Source organism: Dermacentor variabilis, chromosome 1 (genome assembly GCF_050947875.1).
Source record: "Dermacentor variabilis isolate Ectoservices chromosome 1, ASM5094787v1, whole genome shotgun sequence".
Lineage (NCBI taxonomy): Eukaryota > Metazoa > Arthropoda > Arachnida > Ixodida > Ixodidae > Dermacentor > Dermacentor variabilis.
Genome location: NC_134568.1, coordinates 20,705,288 through 20,726,225, shown reverse-complemented (window position 1 = coordinate 20,726,225; position 20,938 = coordinate 20,705,288). Strand labels below are relative to the sequence as shown.

The window sequence follows — 20,938 nt, the reverse complement described above, 5'->3', positions numbered from 1 at the left end:
AGTAGTTTGCACGTCTCTTCGCGTAAAATTGAAGTGGGGGCACATGCCCGACCTCAACGAACCTAAGAAGCAGACGAGCGTCTTGCAACTTAATTTATACCTAATAATGGCCTTTTAGAGCACCTTGTTGTAAGTTGCAGTCGTGGCCGAGCGGTTAAGGCGATGGACTAGAAATCAATTGGGGTCTCCCCGCACAGGTTCGAATCCTGTCGACTACGTGCATACGTTTTTTGGAAGCCTGTGTGGCTTCGTGCGCATTCTTGCAGAGGAAGCAACTGTAGAATAATTAGTTTCCACGTCTCTTCGCGTAAAATTGAAGCGGGGGCACATGCCCGACCTCAACGAACCTAAGAAACAGACGAGCGTCGTGCAACTGAATTTATTCCTAATAATGGCCTTTTAGAGCACCTTGTTGTAAGTTGCAGTCGTGGCCGAGCGGTTCATTCTGCTTCCGGCTCCCGAGCTGAACGGATCGCGGGATCATGGGCTCCAATGGAGCGGCATATGCGGCTGTTAGCCGCGGCAACAGGCTTTCGACGGAAGAAGATAAAGATTACCAAATAATTTTGCCTCGCCTACCTACAGGACGTATTGTTTTGAACACAGTTTTTTTGCACGGCGACGCTCGTGTTCGCCCGTTTCGTGTAGAAGATTTTCGAGACGCGCTTCAAGCTGTTGGTATGCTCTCTGGCGTCGTCGCCCTTGGAGCATACCAAATAAACCATGTATGGGCGGTGACGATGAAGACAGCCGAGGCTGCCGAGAAGGTGGCGGCCCTGAAGGAGCTGCAGGTGAAGGGGCGTCGCTGCCTGGTCATCGACCCCAAGGAACAACAGGTGAAGCTTCGTATCCACTGGCTTCTGCATGGGGTGGACGACGAAGACGTCAAGACCGCGCTGGCCTCCTTCGGCAAGGTGACGGAAGTGACCCGGGAGCGCTGGCGAGTAGATGGCGTTTCCGACAAGGGCTCGACGACCCGAGCAGTGCTGCTGCAGCTGAAGGCAGGAATGAAAGTCGACGACCTGCCCCACCAGATCCGCGTCGCCGGCGAGCTTGCGCTGGTGGTAGCCCCAGGACGTCCCATGCAGTGCCTGCGCTGCCGGGGCTCTGGCCACGTTCGTCGTGAATGCAAGGTTCCCCGTTGCTCGCGGTGCAGGCGTTTTGGACACAACGACGCGGACTGTGTGCGTTCATACGCAGTAGCCGCGGGTTCGGCGGAGAGCGAGCCGTCGACGTTAGACCATGTAATGGACGTGACCGAGGCGGAGGAAGCGGCCACGGGAGCTGGAAACGGCAAAGTGGCGGCAGAAACCGGCGCGACGACCAAGCAAGCCGAAGGAGGAAGGAATATCCCTCCCCCCAAAGAACCAGCAGCTACAGTCGAGAGCGTGAAGACGGCCCCGCAAGAAAATGAGAGCCACCAGCCAGCTACGGATGCAACGCAGGCAGAGGCGGACGACAACGCGACCCCTGCTAGCGCCCGCGTCGAATCCGTCTCGGCACCGGTCAAGAGATCCCTGCAGCACGAGGAGAAAGTCGACGGAAAGGCCGGCGGTGACTCCGAGGCACCACCCGCTAAGACGCTGCCTGGAAGGCGCTCCACCCTCAAGCCTAAGCCGAACCTGGAGACTGACCGTAGGCTTACCCCGAAGCCGACCAAAGAGGAACCCGGGCGACGGCCGCCGGATGGCCACGGAGGCGTCTAGCGGTCAGCTAGACGTTAAGGTGAGCACCATGCTCCGGGCCTTCTCCCCTCCGGTTTTCACCAATAATGGCTACCAACCCGTCGCTTAGCCTCGGCACGCTAAACGTTCGAGGTCTGGCCGCCAAAAGGAAACAGAGTCAGGTTTACAGACTACTAGTGGACCACGACCTCGACGTTTTAGCCGTGCAAGAAACCAAGGTAGACGGCGAGGAGGAGACCGGGAGCATGGTGCAAAGGTTCACGTATAACTACTATACAGTAGTGAGCCACGCCTTAGGGACTTCGGCAGGGTGTGTGCTGTTCGTGAGGAAGCTCCCTGGTCTTGTTATAGATGGTTACTTCTCCTGTACTTCTGGTCGACTTGTCTTTTGTGACTTCAGCTATTGTAATGTCCAATGGCGCGTGTTTGGATTTATGCGCCTAATACTGTGCAAGAGAGGGCAAATTTCTTTTTGAGTTTAAAGCATCATTTACATGTGCAAAAAATGATAGCCTGTGTAGGCGACTTCAACTGCGTATTGAAAGCTGAGGATAGGTCTACGCGTCGCGTGGTTTGTGACAGAAGTAGTGATATCCTGGCGCAGATCACACACGAATTCGAATTAGAAGATATCGCAGAATGTTTTCGCGGTCACGGAGACGTAAGCTACACTCACTTTCAGGGCACAAGTCACGCACGCTTAGACCGTATCTATCTTTCATATGATTTAGTTGAAAAATGCCAGTGCTACACAGTTACGGCCATATCATATTCTGACCACTGCCTGGTAAAATGCACGGTGGGCAGGAAGAAAGAACGAAACAAGTTCGTCTGGGAACTGTGGAAATTGAATGCAGAGCTGTTACGGGATGAAACTTTTAACGAAAATGTAGTGGCTGCTCTGAATTCTTTTGGAACAGACAGTCCTACGAAATTTGGTGAGGAATGGGAGTTGCTGAAGCAAAGCATTAAATTGAAGGCAATCGAAAGAAGTAGCGTACTGCGATATGAACAAAAGGCCAGAGAAAAGGATTTAACAACATTGCTAGAAAAATTTGCGAAGCTTGAATGCATGCAACCTGGCGCCTATCAACAAGATATGCGCGCCGTTAAGAAGAAGCTCGAGGTATTCGACGAAGATCGCTTCCGAGGTGCGCTAGTGCGCGCCAGAGCAGAAAGGCTATCATGCGGGGAAACGCCAACGAAAAGAGCACTGGGGTTAGAAAAAAAGCACTCGAGACGTAAGCAGATTGAGGCTATCGAATATGAAGGGGTGGTATTAACGGATAACAATAATATAGGGCGTGCTTTCTTTGAGCATTACAAAGAACTTTTTACATTCAGGCCTGTCAACATGCACGATTTCAAGAAATTATTTTTGCAACGAATCCCACAGCTGTCGAGTGAGGTTAAAGAAACCTTAGAACGACCATTAACAGAACATGAAGTGATGAAAGCCATCGAAGACCTGAATCCTGGGAAGTCGCCAGGTCCAGACGGTCTTTGTGCCGCATGGTTCAAATCGTTCAAAAGCCACCTAGCTCCTATCTTAACAGCAGTTTTCAATGAAGCATATGAACTGAAAATACTTCCACCATCCTTTGGCCAGTCCCATACAGTACTAATACCGAAAACAGAAGAGACCGAAAAGCTCAAGCAACTTTCCTCCTACAGACCCATAGCGCTTACTAACTGTGACTACAAAATATTGATGAAGGTGTTGGCACGACGGGTCCAGTCAGTTATTCAGGAAGTAGTCGGCCCACACCAGACGTGTGGTATTCGTGGAAGAACCATTTTCACTAACATCCATAAAATGAAGTGTGTGCTGGAGTGTTGCGACGCCATGTGCGACGCAGTAGCCATCCTCCAGCTAGACTTGGAGAAGGCGTTTGATTGTGTTTCTCACGACATATTGCTTACCATCCTTGAACACGTTAATTTTGGCCACATAATCACTGAAGGGGTGACCATGGCGTACCGGAGCTGCTATACCAGACTTATAATTAATCAGATGTTGGGGGCCCCCATTAACGTGAAGCGCTCCGTTCGCCAGGGTTGTCCACTCAGTCCACTCCTGTTTTGTGTCTACATAGAAACGCTATGTCTGGCCATCATTGAAAATGAATGTATTAAGGGGTATAGTCTTCAATCAGCAGAAGTGAAGCTACTGGCATACGCTGACGATGTGGCTGTGTGCTGTAAGGACAAACAAAGTGTATTGAATACTGTTAATATCGTCAAAAAGTTTGGTAACGTCACTAACAGCTACGTTAACTGGCAGAAATGTTTGGGGTTTTGGCATGGAAGGTGGGCGTCTACACCAGACCACTTTTCGAACGTAAACTGGGTCACGACGCCAGTTAAGTACCTTGGAGCACCCCTTGATGCCTACAAGGACAGTAGCGAGTACTGGAAGGAGCGGACAAAACAACTAAAAGAAAAAGCCGACCGATGGAACGCCTGTTACTTGTCAATATTCGCGAGAGCTACAGCGTGCAACATGTTTCTCGTGACAAAGATCTGGTACGTAATGCAGGTACTACAGTGCTCTCGTATTAATGTGCAGAAACTGCACCGCGTGTTCGCTGTATTCGTGTGGGCATCAAGCTGGGAGCGATGTAGCCGAGATAATCTCTTCCGGCGCGTGAAGGATGGTGGTCTGGGGTTGGCGCACCTCTTCTTGCGTCAACTGGTGAATAGATTCTCCTTCTTTCGAGATACAAACGACCCATTTCTGCGCACGGTGATCCAAATGAGGCTGTCAAGATCACTTCCCGAATTCGTTGTAGGTACGGAAATAATGCCAGGACCAGTCCGTGGTTTCTTTCGGGAAATAGTTCAGAGTGTTTCCTTTTTGCGTGTTCGTTTTTCAAGTGCATATTTGTGGAGTGTAAAACGGAAAAAGTTATATCGTGATTTATGTGACAGTGTTTTGTTGGTACCTATGTACAGAGCCCCGCACAGTGGAGGCCCAGGCCTAGATGTATTGAAAAGGGTGAAGAAGATGCCAGTTCAACCAGCCACTAAATCGTTCTTTTTTAAATTACACACTGGTACTGTACCTGTTAAAATCTTCCTTGAACAACGTGGGTTCTACATGCCATGGGGAACCCACTGCCTTATATGTAAAAAAACAGAAAGCATAGATCACGTCTTCATCCACTGTTGGGAAGGGGTCTTTTTCTGGGACGTGCTACAAAGGACTCTAAAAAAGGAGCTACCTATAGATCCCCACGGAATCAGGTTTCTGCCAGTATATGACGACGAAGGTTTCCCGTACGACCTGATCATGCTTACGGGCCTCCACAGTTTATGGCGCGCAAGAATGGCGGGTTACCATTGTGACCCGGATGCCCGACCGGCGCGTCTGTACTTTTGTGAATCCATGCAACGGTATGTGGAAGTGATCAAGATGCAACAGCCTGTTCCTGAGTGGCTGTCGAGGGTTGAACCCCTTACAGCACTAAAGGAATTTTAATCCGACAACGTCGTGCCACAGTAGCGGACGGCAGCGAATGTAAATATTACTGTTCCTTGTTCCGTTTGTGTATTCATCCCTTTTTGCTTCTTTGGTCTTTGTTTATATCATTTAGGAATTTGTGCTGTGTTATGTCGAGGACTGGCAATAAAGAAAAAAAAAAAAAGTGGCCGAGCGGTTAAGGCGATAGACTAGAAATCTATTGGGGTCTCCCCGCACAGGTTCGAATCCTGTCGACTGCGTGCATACGTTTTTTGGAAGCCTGTGTGGCTTCGTGCGCATTCTTGCAGAGGAAGCAACTGTAGAATAATTAGTTTCCACGTCTCTTCGCGTAAAATTGAAGCGGGGGCACATGCCCGACCTCAACGAACCTAAGAAACAGACGAGCGTCGTGCAACTGAATTTATACCTAATAATGGCCTTTTAGAGCGCCTTTGTGCAAGTTGCAGTCGTGGCCGAGCGGTTAAGGCGATAGACTAGAAATCTATTGGGGTCTCCCCGAACAGGTTCGAATCCTGTCGACTGCGTGCAAACGTTTTTTGGAAGCCTGTCTGGCTTCGTGCGCATTCTTGCAGAGGAAGCAACTGTAGAATAATTAGTTTCCACGTCTCGTCGCGTAAATTTGAAGCGGGGGCACATGCCCGACCTCAACGAACCTAAGAAACAGACGAGCGTCTTGCAACTGAATTCATACCTAATAATGGCCTTTTAGAGCACCTTGTTGTAAGTTGCAGTCGTGGCCGAGCGGTTAAGGCGATAGACTAGAAATCTATTGGGGTCTCCCCGCACAGGTTCGAATCCTGTCGACTGCGTGCATACGTTTTTTGGAAGCCTGTGTGGCTTCGTGCGCATTCTTGCAGAGGAAGCAACTGTAGAATAATTAGTTTCCACGTCTGTTCGTGTAAATTTGAAGCGTTGGCACATGCCCGACCTCAACGAACCTAAGAAACAGACGAGCGTCTTGCAACTGAATTTATACCTAATAATGGCCTTTTAGAGCACCTTGTTGTAAGTTGCAGTCGTGGCCGAGCGGTTAAGGGGATGGACTAGAAATCAATTGGGGTCTCCCCGCACAGGTTCGAATCCTGTCGACTGCGTGCATACCTTTTTTGCAAGCCTGTGTGGCTTCGTGCGCATTTTTGCAGAGGAAGCAACTGTAGAATAATTAGTTTCCACGTCTCTTCGCGTAAATTTGAAGCGGGGGCACATGCCCGACCTCAACGAACCTAAGAAACAGACGAGCGTCTTGCAACCGAATTTATACCTAATAATGGCCTTTTAGAGCACCTTGTTGTAAGTTGCAGTCGTGGCCGAGCGGTTAAGGCGATGGACTAGAAATCAATTGGGGTCTCCCCGCACAGGTTCGAATCCTGTCGACTGCGTGCATACGTTTTTTGGAAGCCTGTGTGGCTTCGTGCGCATTCTTGCAGAGGAAGCAACTGTAGAATAATTAGTTTCCACGTCTCTTCGCGTAAAATTGAAGCGGGGGCACATGCCCGACCTCAACGAACCTAAGAAACAGACGAGCGTCTTGCAACTGAATTTATACCTAATAATGGCCTTTTAGAGCGCATTTGTGCAAGTTGCAGTCGTGGCCGAGCGGTTAAGGCGATAGACTAGAAATCTATTGGGGTCTCCCCGCACAAGTTCGAATCCTGTTGACTGCGTGCATGCTTTTTTGGAAGCCTGTGTGGCTTCGTGCGCATTTCTGCAGAGGAAGCAGCTGTAGAATAATTAGTTTCCACGTCTTTTCGCGTAAAATTGAAGCGGGGGCACATGCCCGACCTCAACGAACCTAAGAAACAGACGAGCGTCTTGCAACTGAATTTATACCTAATAATGGCCTTTTAGAGCGCATTTGTGCAAGTTGCAGTCGTGGCCGAGCGGTTAAGGCGATAGACTAGAAATCTATTGGGGTCTCCCCGCACAAGTTCGAATCCTGTCGACTGCGTGCATGCTTTTTTGGAAGCCTGTGTGGCTTCGTGCGCATTTCTGCAGAGGAAGCAACTGTAGAATAATTAGTTTCCACGTCTTTTCGCGTAAAATTGAAGCGGGGGCACATGCCCGACCTCAACGAACCTAAGAAACAGACGAGCGTCTTGCAACTGAATTTATACCTAATAATGGCCTTTTAGAGCGCCTTTGTGCAAGTTGCAGTCGTGGCCGAGCGGTTAAGGCGATAGACTAGAAATCTATTGGGCTCTCCCCGCACAGGTTCGAATCCTGTCGACTGCGTGCATACCTTTTTTGCGAGCCTGTGTGGCTTCGTGCGCATTCTTGCAGAGGAAGCAACTGTAGAATAAGTAGTTTCCACGTCTCTTCGCGTAAAATTGAAGTGGGGGCACATGCCCGACCTCAACGAACCTAAGAAGCAGACGAGCGTCTTGCAACTGAATTTATACCTAATAATGGCCTTTTAGAGCACCTTGTTGTAAGTTGCAGTCGTGGCCGAGCGGTTAAGGCGATGGACTAGAAATCAATTGGGGTCTCCCCGCACAGGTTCGAATCCTGTCGACTACGTGCATACGTTTTTTGGAAGCCTGTGTGGCTTCGTGCGCATTCTTGCAGAGGAAGCAACTGTAGAATAATTAGTTTCCACGTCTCTTCGCGTAAAATTGAAGCGGGGGCACATGCCCGACCTCAACGAACCTAAGAAACAGACGAGCGTCGTGCAACTGAATTTATTCCTAATAATGGCCTCTCCCCGCACAGGTTCGAATCCTGTCGACTGCGTGCATACCTTTTTTGCGAGCCTGTGTGGCTTCGTGCGCATTCTTGCAGAGGAAGCAACTGTAGAATAAGTAGTTTCCACGTCTCTTCGCGTAAAATTGAAGTGGGGGCACATGCCCGACCTCAACGAACCTAAGAAGCAGACGAGCGTCTTGCAACTGAATTTATACCTAATAATGGCCTTTTAGAGCACCTTGTTGTAAGTTGCAGTCGTGGCCGAGCGGTTAAGGCGATGGTCTAGAAATCAATTGGGGTCTCCCCGCACAGGTTCGAATCCTGTCGACTACGTGCATACGTTTTTTGGAAGCCTGTGTGGCTTCGTGCGCATTCTTGCAGAGGAAGCAACTGTAGAATAATTAGTTTCCACGTCTCTTCGCGTAAAATTGAAGCGGGGGCACATGCCCGACCTCAACGAACCTAAGAAACAGACGAGCGTCGTGCAACTGAATTTATTCCTAATAATGGCCTTTTAGAGCACCTTGTTGTAAGTTGCAGTCGTGGCCGAGCGGTTCATTCTGCTTCCGGCTCCCGAGCTGAACGGATCGCGGGATCATGGGCTCCAATGGAGCGGCATATGCGGCTGTTAGCCGCGGCAACAGGCTTTCGACGGAAGAAGATAAAGATTACCAAATAATTTTGCCTCGCCTACCTACAGGACGTATTGTTTTGAACACAGTTTTTTTGCACGGCGACGCTCGTGTTCGCCCGTTTCGTGTAGAAGATTTTCGAGACGCGCTTCAAGCTGTTGGTATGCTCTCTGGCGTCGTCGCCCTTGGAGCATACCAAATAAACCATGTATGGGCGGTGACGATGAAGACAGCCGAGGCTGCCGAAAAGGTGGCGGCCCTGAAGGAGCTGCAGGTGAAGGGGCGTCGCTGCCTGGTCATCGACCCCAAGGAACAACAGGTGAAGCTTCGTATCCACTGGCTTCTGCATGGGGTGGACGACGAAGACGTCAAGACCGCGCTGGCCTCCTTCGGCAAGGTGACGGAAGTGACCCGGGAGCGCTGGCGAGTAGATGGCGTTTCCGACAAGGGCTCGACGACCCGAGCAGTGCTGCTGCAGCTGAAGGCAGGAATGAAAGTCGACGACCTGCCCCACCAGATCCGCGTCGCCGGCGAGCTTGCGCTGGTGGTAGCCCCAGGACGTCCCATGCAGTGCCTGCGCTGCCGGGGCTCTGGCCACGTTCGTCGTGAATGCAAGGTTCCCCGTTGCTCGCGGTGCAGGCGTTTTGGACACAACGACGCGGACTGTGTGCGTTCATACGCAGTAGCCGCGGGTTCGGCGGAGAGCGAGCCGTCGACGTTAGACCATGTAATGGACGTGACCGAGGCGGAGGAAGCGGCCACGGGAGCTGGAAACGGCAAAGTGGCGGCAGAAACCGGCGCGACGACCAAGCAAGCCGAAGGAGGAAGGAATATCCCTCCCCCCAAAGAACCAGCAGCTACAGTCGAGAGCGTGAAGACGGCCCCGCAAGAAAATGAGAGCCACCAGCCAGCTACGGATGCAACGCAGGCAGAGGCGGACGACAACGCGACCCCTGCTAGCGCCCGCGTCGAATCCGTCTCGGCACCGGTCAAGAGATCCCTGCAGCACGAGGAGAAAGTCGACGGAAAGGCCGGCGGTGACTCCGAGGCACCACCCGCTAAGACGCTACCTGGAAGGCGCTCCACCCTCAAGCCTAAGCCGAACCTGGAGACTGACCGTAGGCTTACCCCGAAGCCGACCAAAGAGGAACCCGTGCGACGGCCGCCGGATGGCCACGGAGGCGTCTAGCGGTCAGCTAGACGTTAAGGTGAGCACCATGCTCCGGGCCTTCTCCCCTCCGGTTTTCACCAATAATGGCTACCAACCCGTCGCTTAGCCTCGGCACGCTAAACGTTCGAGGTCTGGCCGCCAAAAGGAAACAGAGTCAGGTTTACAGACTACTAGTGGACCACGACCTCGACGTTTTAGCCGTGCAAGAAACCAAGGTAGACGGCGAGGAGGAGACCGGGAGCATGGTGCAAAGGTTCACGTATAACTACTATACAGTAGTGAGCCACGCCTTAGGGACTTCGGCAGGGTGTGTGCTGTTCGTGAGGAAGCTCCCTGGTCTTGTTATAGATGGTTACTTCTCCTGTACTTCTGGTCGACTTGTCTTTTGTGACTTCAGCTATTGTAATGTCCAATGGCGCGTGTTTTGCATTTATGCGCCTAATACTGTGCAAGAGAGGGCAAATTTCTTTTTGAGTTTAAAGCATCATTTACATGTGCAAAAAATGATAGCCTGTGTAGGCGACTTCAACTGCGTATTGAAAGCTGAGGATAGGTCTACGCGTCGCGTGGTTTGTGACAGAAGTAGTGATATCCTGGCGCAGATCACACACGAATTCGAATTAGAAGATATCGCAGAATGTTTTCGCGGTCACGGAGACGTAAGCTACACTCACTTTCAGGGCACAAGTCACGCACGCTTAGACCGTATCTATCTTTCATATGATTTAGTTGAAAAATGCCAGTGCTACACAGTTACGGCCATATCATATTCTGACCACTGCCTGGTAAAATGCACGGTGGGCAGGAAGAAAGAACGAAACAAGTTCGTCTGGGAACTGTGGAAATTGAATGCAGAGCTGTTACGGGATGAAACTTTTAACGAAAATGTAGTGGCTGCTCTGAATTCTTTTGGAACAGACAGTCCTACGAAATTTGGTGAGGAATGGGAGTTGCTGAAGCAAAGCATTAAATTGAAGGCAATCGAAAGAAGTAGCGTACTGCGATATGAACAAAAGGCCAGAGAAAAGGATTTAACAACATTGCTAGAAAAATTTGCGAAGCTTGAATGCATGCAACCTGGCGCCTATCAACAAGATATGCGCGCCGTTAAGAAGAAGCTCGAGGTATTCGACGAAGATCGCTTCCGAGGTGCGCTAGTGCGCGCCAGAGCAGAAAGGCTATCATGCGGGGAAACGCCAACGAAAAGAGCACTGGGGTTAGAAAAAAAGCACTCGAGACGTAAGCAGATTGAGGCTATCGAATATGAAGGGGTGGTATTAACGGATAACAATAATATAGGGCGTGCTTTCTTTGAGCATTACAAAGAACTTTTTACATTCAGGCCTGTCAACATGCACGATTTCAAGAAATTATTTTTGCAACGAATCCCACAGCTGTCGAGTGAGGTTAAAGAAACCTTAGAACGACCATTAACAGAACATGAAGTGATGAAAGCCATCGAAGACCTGAATCCTGGGAAGTCGCCAGGTCCAGACGGTCTTTGTGCCGCATGGTTCAAATCGTTCAAAAGCCACCTAGCTCCTATCTTAACAGCAGTTTTCAATGAAGCATATGAACTGAAAATACTTCCACCATCCTTTGGCCAGTCCCATACAGTACTAATACCGAAAACAGAAGAGACCGAAAAGCTCAAGCAACTTTCCTCCTACAGACCCATAGCGCTTACTAACTGTGACTACAAAATATTGATGAAGGTGTTGGCACGACGGGTCCAGTCAGTTATTCAGGAAGTAGTCGGCCCACACCAGACGTGTGGTATTCGTGGAAGAACCATTTTCACTAACATCCATAAAATGAAGTGTGTGCTGGAGTGTTGCGACGCCATGTGCGACGCAGTAGCCATCCTCCAGCTAGACTTGGAGAAGGCGTTTGATTGTGTTTCTCACGACATATTGCTTACCATCCTTGAACACGTTAATTTTGGCCACATAATCACTGAAGGGGTGACCATGGCGTACCGGAGCTGCTATACCAGACTTATAATTAATCAGATGTTGGGGGCCCCCATTAACGTGAAGCGCTCCGTTCGCCAGGGTTGTCCACTCAGTCCACTCCTGTTTTGTGTCTACATAGAAACGCTATGTCTGGCCATCATTGAAAATGAATGTATTAAGGGGTTTAGTCTTCAATCAGCAGAAGTGAAGCTACTGGCATACGCTGACGATGTGGCTGTGTGCTGTAAGGACAAACAAAGTGTATTGAATACTGTTAATATCGTCAAAAAGTTTGGTAACGTCACTAACAGCTACGTTAACTGGCAGAAATGTTTGGGGTTTTGGCATGGAAGGTGGGCGTCTACACCAGACCACTTTTCGAACGTAAACTGGGTCACGACGCCAGTTAAGTACCTTGGAGCACCCCTTGATGCCTACAAGGACAGTAGCGAGTACTGGAAGGAGCGGACAAAACAACTAAAAGAAAAAGCCGACCGATGGAACGCCTGTTACTTGTCAATATTCGCGAGAGCTACAGCGTGCAACATGTTTCTCGTGACAAAGATCTGGTACGTAATGCAGGTACTACAGTGCTCTCGTATTAATGTGCAGAAACTGCACCGCGTGTTCGCTGTATTCGTGTGGGCATCAAGCTGGGAGCGATGTAGCCGAGATAATCTCTTCCGGCGCGTGAAGGATGGTGGTCTGGGGTTGGCGCACCTCTTCTTGCGTCAACTGGTGAATAGATTCTCCTTCTTTCGAGATACAAACGACCCATTTCTGCGCACGGTGATCCAAATGAGGCTGTCAAGATCACTTCCCGAATTCGTTGTAGGTACGGAAATAATGCCAGGACCAGTCCGTGGTTTCTTTCGGGAAATAGTTCAGAGTGTTTCCTTTTTGCGTGTTCGTTTTTCAAGTGTATATTTGTGGAGTGTAAAACGGAAAAAGTTATATCGTGATTTATGTGACAGTGTTTTGCTGGTACCTATGTACAGAGCCCCGCACAGTGGAGGCCCAGGCCTAGATGTATTGAAAAGGGTGAAGAAGATGCCAGTTCAACCAGCCACTAAATCGTTCTTTTTTAAATTACACACTGGTACTGTACCTGTTAAAATCTTCCTTGAACAACGTGGGTTCTACATGCCATGGGGAACCCACTGCCTTATATGTAAAAAAACAGAAAGCATAGATCACGTCTTCATCCACTGTTGGGAAGGGGTCTTTTTCTGGGACGTGCTACAAAGGACTCTAAAAAAGGAGCTACCTATAGATCCCCACGGAATCAGGTTTCTGCCAGTATATGACGACGAAGGTTTCCCGTACGACCTGATCATGCTTACGGGCCTCCACAGTTTATGGCGCGCAAGAATGGCGGGTTACCATTGTGACCCGGATGCCCGACCGGCGCGTCTGTACTTTTGTGAATCCATGCAACGGTATGTGGAAGTGATCAAGATGCAACAGCCTGTTCCTGAGTGGCTGTCGAGGGTTGAACCCCTTACAGCACTAAAGGAATTTTAATCCGACAACGTCGTGCCACAGTAGCGGACGGCAGCGAATGTAAATATCACTGTTCCTTGTTCCGTTTGTGTATTCATCCCTTTTTGCTTCTTTGGTCTTTGTTTATATCATTTAGGAATTTGTGTTGTGTTATGTCGAGGACTGGCAATAAAGAAAAAAAAAAAAAAGTGGCCGAGCGGTTAAGGCGATAGACTAGAAATCTATTGGGGTCACCCCGCACAGGTTCGAATCCTGTCGACTGCGTGCATACGTTTTTTGGAAGCCTGTGTGGCTTCGTGCGCATTCTTGCAGAGGAAGCAACTGTAGAATAATTAGTTTCCACGTCTGTTCGTGTAAATTTGAAGCGTTGGCACATGCCCGACCTCAACGAACCTAAGAAACAGACGAGCGTCTTGCAACTGAATTTATACCTAATAATGGCCTTTTAGAGCACCTTGTTGTAAGTTGCAGTCGTGGCCGAGCGGTTAAGGGGATGGACTAGAAATCAATTGGGGTCTCCCCGCACAGGTTCGAATCCTGTCGACTGCGTGCATACCTTTTTTGCAAGCCTGTGTGGCTTCGTGCGCATTTTTGCAGAGGAAGCAACTGTAGAATAATTAGTTTCCACGTCTCTTCGCGTAAATTTGAAGCGGGGGCACATGCCCGACCTCAACGAACCTAAGAAACAGACGAGCGTCTTGCAACCGAATTTATACCTAATAATGGCCTTTTAGAGCACCTTGTTGTAAGTTGCAGTCGTGGCCGAGCGGTTAAGGCGATGGACTAGAAATCAATTGGGGTCTCCCCGCACAGGTTCGAATCCTGTCGACTGCGTGCATACGTTTTTTGGAAGCCTGTGTGGCTTCGTGCGCATTCTTGCAGAGGAAGCAACTGTAGAATAATTAGTTTCCACGTCTCTTCGCGTAAAATTGAAGCGGGGGCACATGCCCGACCTCAACGAACCTAAGAAACAGACGAGCGTCGTGCAACTGAATTTATACCTAATAATGGCCTTTTAGAGCACCTTGTTGTAGGTTGCACTCGTGGCCGAGCGGTTAAGGCGATAGACTAGAAATCTATTGGGGTCTCCCCGCACAGGTTCGAATCCTGTCGACTGCGTGCATACGTTTTTTGGAAGCCTGTGTGGCTTCGTGCGCATTCTTGCAGAGGAAGCAACTGTAGAATAATTAGTTTCCACGTCTCTTCGCGTAAAATTGAAGCGGGGGCACATGCCCGACCTCAACGAACCTAAGAAACAGACGAGCGTCGTGCAACTGAATTTATACCTAATAATGGCCTTTTAGAGCACCTTGTTGTAAGTTGCAGTCGTGGCCGAGCGGTTAAGGCGATAGACTAGAAATCTATTGGGGTCTCCCCGCACAAGTTCGAATCCTGTCGACTGCGTGCATGCTTTTTTGGAAGCCTGTGTGGCTTCGTGCGCATTTCTGCAGAGGAAGCAACTGTAGAATAATTAGTTTCCACGTCTTTTCGCGTAAAATTGAAGCGGGGGCACATGCCCGACCTCAACGAACCTAAGAAACAGACGAGCGTCTTGCAACTGAATTTATACCTAATAATGGCCTTTTAGAGCGCCTTTGTGCAAGTTGCAGTCGTGGCCGAGCGCGGCTTCTGCCGCGCTAGCGAGCGGACGTGCCGATCATGAGCTCCGTAGGAGCGGCTTCAGCGGCCCAGCAGGGCCGCGGTACCAGGAGTTTTGCCTCAGAAGACCCGGAATACCAAGTTTTGCTGCCTCAATTGCCGACAGGTCGGATAGTTTTAAATACAGTTTTTCTGCATGCGGATGTGCGTGCCAGGCCGTATCGTGTGGAACATTTCCGAGATGCGTTGGCTAGCTTAGGCCTACTTGCTGATGTCATCGCCCTAGGGGCGTATCAGATGAGCCACGTTTGGGCGGTTACTTTCAAGAGCGACGAAGGCGTGAAAAAGCTTTCAAGCGCCAAGAACCTCAAGGTGAATGAACATCGGTGCATTGTCGTTGATCCTGCCAATCAGGCCGTGCGGCTGAAGTTGCATTGGATGCTTCATAACGTGTCGGACGAGGATATACGGACAGCCCTGTTCCCGTTCGGAAAGGTCACGGACGTTTTCCATGAAAAGTGGCGTGTTCAAGGAGTTCAAGATAAAGCATCGTCGACACGGGCGGTGTCCCTGGTTCTGAAGACGGGTATGACCGTAGAAGACCTGCCCCATCAACTTCGTGTAGCTGGTGAGCAGACCCTAGTTGTGGTACCGGGCAGAGCACCCCTTTGCCTGAAGTGCCGAAACACCGGACATGTCCGACGTGACTGCCGCGTCCCGAAATGTGCAGTATGCCGTCGCTACGGCCACCAGGATACGGAATGTGTTAAGACTTACGCATCCGTCGCAGGACCTGCGCTCCGAGAGGACGTGGCTGACCTGTTAATGGATGAGGCTGACGTTGATGAGGCTTCCCGCGTGCTAGTACCACCGGCGGACATAGTTGCAACACCTTATGTGCCGGCTGCTAAAGCCACGAAGGTGGTAAATGTGCTGCCTACGAGCCCGAAAGATGCAGTGCAAAGGGCAAGCAACGAAGGAGCCAAAGAAGAATCGGCCGCAAAATCCGCCACTGCCGAGGAGGCCGCCACGGAGCACGGACCGGCAACTCCCTTGATGGACGTCGAAGAATCGAGTGCAAGCAATGTGGCTATGAAAAGAGCGAGGGACTCGACCGGCAACCTGGACGGCAGCCTGGACGGCAACCTTGACAACGGGGCCAAAGACGAGCCGCCGCCAAAAGCGCAGGCGGGTCGTCGTGTGCCCGTGCGCCCGAAGCCAAACATCCCGCCGGACAGACGGCCGGCGGCAAAACCGCCTAAGTAGGACTCGGCGCCTACTGGGGCGCCCGGACTAACGTCGTGAAGAGATGGCGTCCTTTTTGGAATCGGGCTTCGCGTACGCTCTAAAGGTACGCGTGTGGATCGAGCGGTTTTCAGTGCAAAAGTTATGCATGCAAATTTTTCTACAGTGTGTCTGGATCGCTTGTTCTTCAGCGACACCGTGCGATCGGCTTGCTTTTGCAGATAAATGGCGGTGAAACTAGAGAGAGCACTGAGAGTTGCCACGTTAAATGTCCGTGGCCTTGGAGCGCGAAGGAGGCAGTATCAACTTAGCCGCTTGTGTATGGAGAAGGAACTCGATGTAGTTGCCTTACAAGAAACTAAGGTCGAAACCCAAGAGCAGACCGATCGCATGGTGACGCCTTTCACGGCGCATTACAATGTGTGCGTGTGCCATGCGAATGGCACATCAGGCGGATGTGCGTTGTTAATACGGAAGAGTGCTGGTATTATTGAAGAAAGTGTAACTGTTTCTGAAACTGGCCGCTTGCTTATTGTAGATTTTTCTTTTTCTCACGATTTGTGGCGGCTCGTATGCGTTTATGCGCCAAACAATGTGAATGATCGATTTTTGTTTTTTGAATGTATCGAGCAATATCTAAAATGTGATCGCTTTGTCATATTACTTGGTGATTTTAACTGTGTGTGTTCTCCGGAAGACCGACTAAAAAGGGAAAGGGTTCGCGATAAAAGTGCTCTCCTTTTGAGCAGACTAATTGAAGACCACAACTTAGAAGATGTGGGCCTAGTCCTCACTGATGGTATGATTCCGCAGTACACGCACATTCAGCGAAATAGCCGAGCAAGGCTGGACAGAGTGTATGTTTCTGACGACTTGATCACCCTTTGTAATAGTTATAACGTCGCACCGCAATCGTTCACGGACCATAGCCTGGTAAGCTTCTCGATTGGGGAAAAAGTTAAAAGAACACGATTCAACTGGAACATGTGGAAATTCAACGAAAAGCTGCTTGATGATGAACCATTTGTGCGCAGAGTTAAGGAAAAGATAACAGAGTTGATGACAAATGAGGGTGAATATTTTACTGCCACATGGGAGGAATTTAAGATTCAAGTTAAGTTCATTGCAATAGAAAGAGGAAGCAGCCTTCAGCACGATAAATTACAGAAACAAAGAGAGCTGCAAAGACAGCTAGAATATCTGTCAAGCGCACAAAATGCGGGTCACGATCTATTAGCTGAAAACGTAAAGAAAGTAAGACACGAGCTTGAAGTTATCGACGCCGAGCGATACAAAGCAGCAGTTATACGCGCTAGAAGCGAACGCCTATGGATGGGTGAGATACCAAACAAACGGGCAATGAGCGATGAAAAGCGTCACGCGTCAAGAAATGAGATCCAACAGATACGTCTTCAAAACGAGGTGACGTCAGACGCTTCGTCGATTGAGAAAGCTTTTGTGGAACACTATCGCGAATTGTTCGGCAATGTGACTCCTTCTGGACTGGCCTTCGAGAGTGAATTCATGAGCGAGATGCCAAGGTTGGATGACGACGTTAGAGAAAGTCTTGAGAGACCAATAGCTGTGTCCGAGATTGAAAGGGCGATAGAAGAACTGCCATCAGGCAAATCGCCAGGGCCGGACGGCCTAGGCGCCGCTTTTTACAAGGCATTCAGTCAGGAGTTTGCGTGTATATTGCACCGACTACTCTCAGAGGCGTATGAATTTAAAAAAGTACCACCCTCATTCCAGACTTCGCACATAGTATTAATTCCGAAAACCGATGAACGGGAAAAGCTCCTTTCAGTAAGTTCATACAGACCGATAAGTCTGACCAACACAGATTACAAAATATTTATGAAAGTACTGGCTCGACGATTTCAAAGCGTGATTCAGCAGCTTGTAGGGCCACACCAGACGTGTGGCATTAAAGGCCGCACCATTTTCACGAACACCCACATTGCAAGGAATGTGCTTGAATGTTGCGATGCCATTGGGGGTCGGGTGGCCATGTTGCAGCTAGACCTTGCGAAGGCGTTCGACCGGGTGTCACATGAGGTGCTTTTCGCTATACTGCAGTACTGTAATGTTGGGAGCGTCATTGTAGATGGCGTTAAAATGGCTTATGAAGACTGTTACATGCAGCTTATAGTTAATAAGTGTCTTAGTTCGCGGGTGCCACTCCGCTCGTCTGTACGGCAAGGCTGTCCCTTGTCTCCCTTGCTTTTTGCCCTGTACCTCGAACCCTTTTGTATGGCAGTCATACGGAATGAAAACATTCGTGGTTTTAGGCTGCACGCCGCAGAAGTTAAAATGCTAGCTTATGCAGATGACGTCGCCGTCTTTTGTGAAGACAGGGAAAGCGTGGTCGAGGCTGTCCGCCTTGTAAGATCCTTTTGTAGGTACACTGGTGCCCAGATAAACTTCGAAAAAAGTTTTGGGATATGGCATGGAAGCTGGGACGCGACACCCACAAAATTCGCCGGTATGCAGTGGACTACAGTGCCTCCACTGTATCTAGGAGTGCCCCTTGAGCACTATCGGGACTCGACACAGTTGTGGACCGGCCAAATAGAATCAATGAAAGAAAAGATAAAAGGATGGCAGGGCCGGGGATTGTCAGTGTTTGCACGTGCTTCAGCTTGCAATATATTTTTAATTGCCAAAGTTTGGTACATACTGCAAGTAATGTTCATGTCCCGTGTAAACGTTCAAAAAATGCATCGAGTGTTTGCTACCTTCATCTGGAACTCCACTTGGGAGCGATCCAGTCGAACAAATCTCTTTCGCACAGTTCGAAATGGGGGCCATGGGCTCTCACACTTGTTCATTAGACAGATCGTATCGCGGTTCATCTTCCTGCGAGATGAAAGAAATGTTTTCCTCCGTACGGTCATTCAGGCGAAAATGGCAACAGAACTGCCTGAATTTGTTGTGTCCACATCTAGTGCTATCACTAGAGCGACTGGGTACTATCGTGAAGTCGTTGCATCTTTTAGAATACTCTGCGCACGTTTTTCGCTGGAGTACTTGTGCTCAGTGAGAAGAAAGAAACTGTACGCAGATTTAGTTGACAGTATGTTACCTATCCCACTGTATAGGAGTGTTTACTGTGGAGGCCCAGGAAAAGATGTGCTGAAACGAGTCAAAAGGATGCCTGTAAGACCTGCTGCGAAAACTTTCTTTTTCCACCTACACACGAACACCCTCCCCGTTAAAGTATGGCTAGAACAGAAAGGAATATTCGTACACTGGACTACCGATTGCCGGCTGTGTAAAAAGCCTGAAACAATTGAACACGCCTTCATTGAGTGTCGGGACGCTGTCTTTCACTGGGACATCTTGCAGCGCACTCTTAAAAAAGAACTCCCCATAAACCCCTATGGAATTCGGTTCCTTCCAGTTGAAAGCGATGACGGGCCACCGTTCGACATGTTCATGTTGCTGGGTCTCCACAGTTTGTGGAAAACAAGAATGGCTGTACGTCATGCTGATGTGAATGTGTGCTCTGCGCGAGAGAACTTCATTGAAAGTATGTCACTATTACGAGAAGTGTATCGTGCACAAAGCGAAACCCCAGACTGGGTTAGCATCCTTGATGAGCTGGTGTGCCTCAAGAAATTTTAGCGACCATCCCACCTGATGTGATGTGGGTGCACTGTGTATATGGATTTGTTTTTTTTTTTGTGTTAATGTCTAAGCAGGCAATAAAGAAAAAAAAAAGCAGTCGTGGCCGAGCGGTTAAGGCGATAGACTAGAAATCTATTGGGGTCTCCCCGCACAGGTTCGAATCCTGCCGACTGCGTGCATGCCTTTTTTGCAAGCCTGTGCGGCTTCGTGCGCATTCTTGCAGAGGAAGCAACTGTAGAATAATTAGTTTCCACGTCTCTTCGCGTAAAATTGAAGCGGGGGCACGTGCCCGACCTCAACGAACCTAAGAAACAGACGAGCGTCTTGCAACTGAATTTATACCTAATAATGGCCTTTTAGAGCACCTTGTTGTAAGCTGCAGTCGTGGCCGAGCGGTTAAGGCGATAGACTAGAAATCAATTGGGGTCTCCCCGCACAGGTTCGAATCCTGCCGACTGCGTGCATGCCTTTTTTGCAAGCCTGTGCGGCTTCGTGCGCATTCTTGCAGAGGAAGCAACTGTAGAATAATTAGTTTCCACGTCTCTTCGCGTAAAATTGAAGCGGGGGCACGTGCCCGACCTCAACGAACCTAAGAAACAGACGAGCGTCTTGCAACTGAATTTATACCTAATAATGGCCTTTTAGAGCACCTTGTTGTAAGCTGCAGTCGTGGCCGAGCGGTTAAGGCGATAGACTAGAAATCAATTGGGGTCTCCCCGCACAGGTTCGAATCCTGTCGACTGCGTGCATACCTTTTTTGGAAGCCTGTGTGGCTTCGTGCGCATTCTTGCAGAGGAAGCAACTGTAGAATAATTAGTTTCCACGTCTCTTCGCGTAAAATTGAAGCGGGGGCACGTGCCCGACCTCAACGAACCTAAGAAGCAGACGAGCGTCTTGCAACTGAATTTATACCTAATAATGGCCTTTTAGAGCGCCTTTGTGCAAGTTGCAGTCGTGGCCGAGCGGTTAAGGCGATAGACTAGAAATCTATTGGGGTCTCCCCGCACAAGTTCGAATCCTGTCGACTGCGTGCATACCTTTTTTGGAAGCCTGTGTGGCTTCGTGCGCATTCTTGCAGAGGAAGCAACTGTAGAATAATTAGTTTCCACGTCTCTTCGCGTAAAATTGAAGCGGGGGCACGTGCCCGACCTCAACGAACCTAAGAAACAGACGAGCGTCTTGCAACTGAATTTATACCTAATAATGGCCTTTTAGAGCACCTTGTTGTAAGCTGCAGTCGTGGCCGAGCGGTTAAGGCGATAGACTAGAAATCAATTGGGGTCTCCCCGCACAGGTTCGAATCCTGTCGACTGCGTGCATACCTTTTTTGGAAGCCTGTGTTGCTTCGTGCG

At 49.5% G+C, this 20,938-nt stretch overlaps 4 non-coding genes across 4 annotated transcripts; all 4 read left to right on the top strand.

Annotated features, from left to right (window-relative positions):
- The first annotated feature begins 5,611 nt into the window (after positions 1-5,611).
- Positions 5,612-5,693, top strand: TRNAS-AGA (transfer RNA serine (anticodon AGA)). Its single transcript has one exon. It is a non-coding gene; the product is annotated as a tRNA-Ser (tRNA).
- Positions 5,694-5,896: 203 nt separating this feature from the next.
- On the top strand, positions 5,897-5,978 carry TRNAS-AGA (transfer RNA serine (anticodon AGA)). The gene has a single exon. It is a non-coding gene; the product is annotated as a tRNA-Ser (tRNA).
- A 13,701-nt stretch (positions 5,979-19,679) lies between these two features.
- TRNAS-AGA (transfer RNA serine (anticodon AGA)) lies at positions 19,680-19,761 on the top strand. The gene has a single exon. It is a non-coding gene; the product is annotated as a tRNA-Ser (tRNA).
- A 1,058-nt stretch (positions 19,762-20,819) lies between these two features.
- Positions 20,820-20,901, top strand: TRNAS-AGA (transfer RNA serine (anticodon AGA)). The gene has a single exon. It is a non-coding gene; the product is annotated as a tRNA-Ser (tRNA).
- The last annotated feature ends 37 nt before the right edge of the window (positions 20,902-20,938 follow it).